This window comes from Equus przewalskii, chromosome 1 (assembly GCF_037783145.1).
Source record: "Equus przewalskii isolate Varuska chromosome 1, EquPr2, whole genome shotgun sequence".
In the NCBI taxonomy this organism is placed as follows: domain Eukaryota; kingdom Metazoa; phylum Chordata; class Mammalia; order Perissodactyla; family Equidae; genus Equus; species Equus przewalskii.
Window position 1 is genome coordinate 10,098,911 of NC_091831.1, and position 6,000 is coordinate 10,104,910.

General features: G+C 44.8%; 1 protein-coding gene across 1 annotated transcript in view; it reads right to left on the reverse strand.

The window, feature by feature from the left end:
• LOC103560229 (scavenger receptor cysteine-rich domain-containing protein DMBT1) overlaps window positions 1-5,738 on the reverse strand; it is an 83,586-nt gene extending 77,848 nt beyond the window's left edge. Inside the window, exons 1-3 of the mRNA XM_070631907.1 lie at window positions 5,691-5,738; window positions 2,917-2,988; window positions 1,673-1,741 (exon numbers count right to left, since the gene is read on the reverse strand). The gene's annotated coding sequence lies outside the window, so the exon portion shown is untranslated. The remainder of the gene's footprint in view (window positions 1-1,672; window positions 1,742-2,916; window positions 2,989-5,690) is intronic.
• Window positions 5,739-6,000: the final 262 nt, after the last annotated feature.

The window sequence follows — 6,000 nt, forward strand, 5'->3', positions numbered from 1 at the left end:
ATACTAAGGTCTATGGTGCTACTTGTAATAGAATACTCATTAAAATGAACCATTCAGAAATGTCTGAAGGAAACAAAGAAGTGATCTCTGTTAATAAAACAGCCCCCCACCTGTGCAGATGACACCAGTATCTCCAGGTGCCTGTGGTTGTGCCCGGCCTTACCCCTGTGCACACACTGCCCCAGGTGGCTCTTGCTGTCCACACACTGCACGTCGTCCAGCACAACCTTCCCCCAGCCTGCCCCAAAGTGGGCCCCAGTGGCGGCTGCCACAGCCTGGCCACACTGAAGTTGGTGGCACATGACAGTGGTCTCAGCCAGGTCCCATCACACACAGTCCCCCACGTGCCCTGGACAAGAACCTCCACAAGACCTGAGCACCTCTCCATGCCATTCACCAGCCTCATGGCCATCAATGCTCCTGGGAGGCACAGGATGGAGAGACACTGGCGACCTAGCTCTCTGAGATCAGGGAGATTTCCTAAATTGGATATATTGTAGGTGATAATAACTCAATTTTTCAGAATTGCTGTCTCTTGGTGACATACCTCATCACCTACAGTAGAATAATAGCCTTTGTAGCTTTCTTTATTGTATTTGGTTTTTCTATTTCTTCTCTTTGGGAGGACTTATCTTCTACAATGCAGTCCAACAGAGCCGGAATGAATATCCTCAGGTCATTTTTAAAGGATTTGCTTGTTGATTACCTGGTGACGTTGTTCATACAGGAGATACAGCTTATGGAAATGTTGGTTCAGCAGTCACAGGCAAAGGGGGAAGCCCCCATTGATAAGGAAAAGTCGCTTCAAATGGGCAATCCCTCGGCTAATGATAAAAGACGATATTTGTTTCTCCAAATGGATTCCTAGCCTTTTTTAGGGCATGTGACTGAGGGACCCCATTCCAGAGACACAACTGAATTCTCAACATGAAAACAGGATTTCTCTAATCCAAAGCTTGGCCCTGACTCTACCTTTTATTACAATTGAACTTCAGTTTCCTCAACTGTAAAATGGAAATAACACCTTCCCTGGTTACCAGGCAATGTTGTAAAGATTGTACTAGACCATAGTTGGGGAAACATGCCAAGAAATGTTAAATGGAGACCTTGTGTGCTAGTGAGAAGGCCTAGGGACAATTGAGATAGATTTTGCCCAAATGAAGCAATGTGGGGAAAAATGGTAAAACCAAATTAATAGTCAACATTTTATCTTCTATGTATTTATTATAATAAATTCTCTGTTATAGATAGCCTAAAAATATACTTAATATTTTAACATTTCCATATAATTTTCTCAAATAATCTTTGCATGAGCAATTAGTCCTTGCTCATACCTTCCTTCTCCAGTGCGCTTGAAATAGCTTTGACCCATGACGCCATGAAAAACACAGTGAAACTGACACCCTCCTTCTAGTCAGACAGGTCTCGGGGAACCCAGCCTTTGCTGCCTATGGTTGTGTGACTCTAGTCATTTGACCAGGATCACGTGTTCATCTGTCTTCTCTGAGACTGTGTTGTGTTTATTCATTTGTGAAATGTTGGAAATAGCACCTTCCTTTATGGTTATTGAGCAGTAACAACATTGTGAAAGCACTTAATTCTGTGCATGGCACATAGTAGGTGCTCAGAAAATACTAAGCACAACACTAACCAGGTCACAGAGAGGCATTACCTGCTGGTGTGAGCGTGGAGTAAAGGCTGGGAGGGGATGTTGTGGGTATGGTAGCTGACAGTCCATCACCTGTAAACGGGTAGAAACAGAGACATCACTGTGACCAGGAGCCTTCTAACTCTATGTAGGAAAAGATGATGTTTACAATGAGAACATTCTGAAAAGTCAGACTCAAATATGACATCAGGTCTTCCATCGATTTCCCCCACAAACAAAGTTTTAGGCGATGAAGACCTCACTTCACCCTGTCTTTAAGCTTAGTTATCCAGGCTCGAAGGTCAGGTTTTACAACATTCTCCAAGGTCTGTACATGAGAGCTCTCTGAATGCCCACGACTCCATTTTGGGATCTCTCTTATTTCTCTTTTGGGAGACAACCGGCTGTGTGCAATTACGGAGACACGACGTGGGTATCGACGAATGGACTTTTCAGGTTCTCCCTGGTGTTTGGCAAGTTTATCTAGACTATGCTTATCTAAGCTATGTGAGACGTATGCAGCATCTTTGAGCAGCTCTTGTTTCTCATTTTGCGCCATAAAACATCAATCCAAACAACCTTACTGCCATATCATTATGGAGTCAATTGGCCCAAATCAGTGTTTAAAATGTTAAATAGGAATTAACGCAGCAAACTGGTTTTTGAGCGTGGAGAACCAATTTGTGGTTTCATTTTTTAGTTGGTGCTGATAGAGCTGGCCTCAGTCTTCAACCACAACCCTCAGGCTGCTGTTGGAGGAGATGGAGGCTCAGCACAGGTCGGATGCAGGAGGAACGGTGCCCACACTGGGTGCCTCAGCACTAGGCGCTCTGCTGCCTTCCTCAATCTTGTGGGCTTTACAAGCATCAACTCGAGGTTAGCTGGGCCCACCGCTAGCATCTGATAGGTGGGGTAATATGCTGGGGCATCATCTACTTTTTATAATGCTTTTAACTTCTTTGGACCCTTTTCAAGTGGATTAAATAACAATGGATTCAACTCCTGAATCAGTGGGATACAATTTGGATTTCCCGGCAATAACCACTGACAGACAGGGAAAGGAAACATCAAGAATTTCAGGTGCTGGATAAGCATCCCGTTTTGAAAGACTTCTTGCCCCTTTTGTTCTTCTCAACAGTCCTTGCACAGTAAAGAGCATGTGGGTAGCTCTGCGATCCTTAAGTATCCGTACCACAGTATTGACTGAGACGGTGTCTTCTAAGGGTGAAAAGAACCGAAAACAACCGTAGCAAGCACAGATGGCTTACCTGTGAGTGTGTACAGTGAGGAGGTGGCTTCAGGCCCTGGGGTGTGGGAGGGGGCTTGTGGACTGTCACGACCTGAGGGTTGAAAGACATAAGCATGACTTATTATAAAGGGATAATTCAATAAATTGCTTAATGACTGGTGTGAACGTAGGCTGAAAATGCCTGAAGGGGCACGAAAGCAGCAACATCCTGGGAGATGACAGTCCCTCACCTGTGCAGATGATGCCAGCATCCTCCAGGTGCCCGCAGTTGTGCCCAGCCTCGCCCCTGTGCAAACACTGCCCCAAGTGACTCTCACTGCCTGCACACCGCACGTCATCCAGCACAATCTTCCCCGAGCCTGCCCCAAAGTGGGCCCCTGTGGGAGCGGCCACAGCCTGGCCACACTGCAGCTGACGGCACACGACGGTGGCCTCAGCCAGTTCCCAGAGGTCATCGCACACAGTCCCCCACGTGCCCTGGATGAGAACCTCCACGCGGCCTGAGCACCTCCCGGTGCCATTCACCAGCCTCACGGCCATCCAGGCTCCTGGGAAGGACAAGGCGGAGAGACGCTTGGGGGCTGGCCCTCCCATCTCTGGAAGGTTTCTTCATCCCTTTAAATCCCTAGGTGGTCATATCCCCAGTTTACAAACATGCACGATCACACAGTCCTCATGCACCCCACACTAAGAACAGCCAGAATGATCTTCAATTTCAAATCCCTTGAGTGAGACTTTGCTATATCCCCCCTTCCAAAAGGTGAAACTCTTTTTCCAGCATTTCCAGAAATTTCCAAAATTCCTAAGTTCTCCTGACAAGACCATTTTATCTCTATGTTATTCCTCTTGCCACAGACAGGGATAGAAATATGAGATGTCAATATAGACAATGAGATAGGAAACTAGACTATCCATAGGCAGATCACAGCTAAATAGACCCCTTGTCCTCCAGACTACATTAGCTTTAGAGCAACTTGGTCCCTTTGGCCCCATAAATCCTCCGTTATGACTTTACCATGTAAAGGAAACTGAGGACAAGAATTAACATTTGTTTTTTGTAAGTTAAGTGCCAGAGCCTCAAAGAGCCACTAACTTAAAAGTTTCTGTCTTAATCTTTACAGCAATCCCATGTGGTAGGGGATGGGTTTCCATTTCACAGATGAAGAAATTGAGATTCAGAAAAGTGAAGAAAATTGCTCTAAATCTCACAGCTTGTCAGAGGGCTATGCCCCCCCTTAACTCTCCCTGTGGTTTCCCTCCAGCTTGGAGAAATGCCTCTCTCCACACTATCCATCAGCCCTTAATTTCTCAGGAACCGCTTCCAGTACCTGCAGGAGGAGGTGTCAAGACCTCAGGGGGTGTGGTCAGCGAAGGCTCTGAGAAGCCGTCAGCTAGAAGGAACAACAAAGCTAGGTCACCGCCAGCCGGTAGGGTGGAAAGAGCAAAGTGGACACACTGCTGGAAGAACTCTGTAAGAGCGTTCTGAAGCTTTTTGTTCTCTTTCAAGTCCTCCAAATGAATCACTATCTCCATTATCAAACAAGATTGTCTAGCTTTTAACCCATCACTTATACATTCATGATAAACTCGTCCTTGAATCTGTGGCTCAGTAGAAATAAATCTTTAAAAAATAGAAGACAAACTTCAGAACATTGTACTTAAGGACACCTACAGAAAATAAAAGCAGCCTCTAAAATCAATAATGCTGTGTGCCATCATTCAGTAACAAATTTTTATCCAATGCAAAGAAAGTGAGACAGAGTGCCTGCATTTAAAAGGCTCATAACTCAGTCAGAAGCTAGAATAAGTGTTCAAGTAACTGTAATGTGAGGTGGACTGGGAGGGATGTGAACAGAAAAGATACCGATAGAGAGGATACGTCTTCTTGTGGAGACCAGGGAAGCTCCCCGGAGAAACGGAGCATTAAAGCCATGGCAGGACTTCAGCGGGTGAAGGAGGAGCGGGGAGGGCTTGTCTCAGGCAGCGCAGGCACTGGAGGGCAGCAACCTCCAATTTAGATATTCAGGAAGATGAGGTAACATGTATTTCCATTTGATTAGAATATTGTGGTAGCATATGCATTAATTCCAAATACCCAGATTCCACATTTTCCTTACTTATATAATGCAGAAAACTTCCTAAGAAATGGTACGTGAAGAAAAAGGGGTTTGGGTCAAGTGTATTTCATAAGCATGGGATCCTATGACTTCTAGTGGGAATGTATAGGGTTAATTGTATATCAAAGTCTCCTAGACATCCTGTGGTAAAGAAACCTGTTTAATTTGTTTAATGTAATGTTTCCTAAATTCACAGGACCATAGAACTTGTGTGTGTCTGTGTATGTGTGCGCATGTGTGCAATGCATTTTTTTTTTTTTTTTGGTGAGGAAGATTGTCCCTGAGCTAACATCTGTGCAAATCTTGCTCTATTTTGTATGTGGGACACCACCGCAGCATGGCTTGATGAGTGCTGTGTAGGTCTGTGTCCAGGATCTGAACCTGCAAAGCCCAGGCCACCAAAGCAGAGCTCGCAAACTTAACCACCACCTTACAAGGCCAGCCCCTGCAATGCATCTTAACATCTTGCTGAAGTAGTGGTTCGGGGAGCATATTCTCGGACACATCTTTAGCTACCTCAACGATCTTGGTAGGGGCTGAAGACTCCCAGCAATGTTTGCTATAAAATTTCCATTTTTGTGCTTATTTCTAGAAATATGAAGCAACTTGTAAACCTGAATAAATATATAGGATATAAGGTTTCAATGTAAACTCAAAAAAGCTCATTTTTACGTACCCACTGGTGTTTGCTCCTCCCCAGTGGTGATGGGTGCGATTGTTATTTCAGCAGCTACAGTGAAAAGAAAACACCAATTAGTGATGAAAAGCACCTCCAAGAAACGAAACTAAAGCTGAGTAAGGAGAAAGCTATGGGGTACGCCAAACCGATTTCTAGCGTCTCTTTGTGAAATACAAGAGGCCAGTTCTAAAGAGCTTAGTGAATTTCCAGCCTAAACACATGATTGTTCTAATCTGGGATCCAGTTCTCATTCCACCACATACTATAAAAGGACATCGGTTTCCTGATCTGTAAAATCAGATCTGAT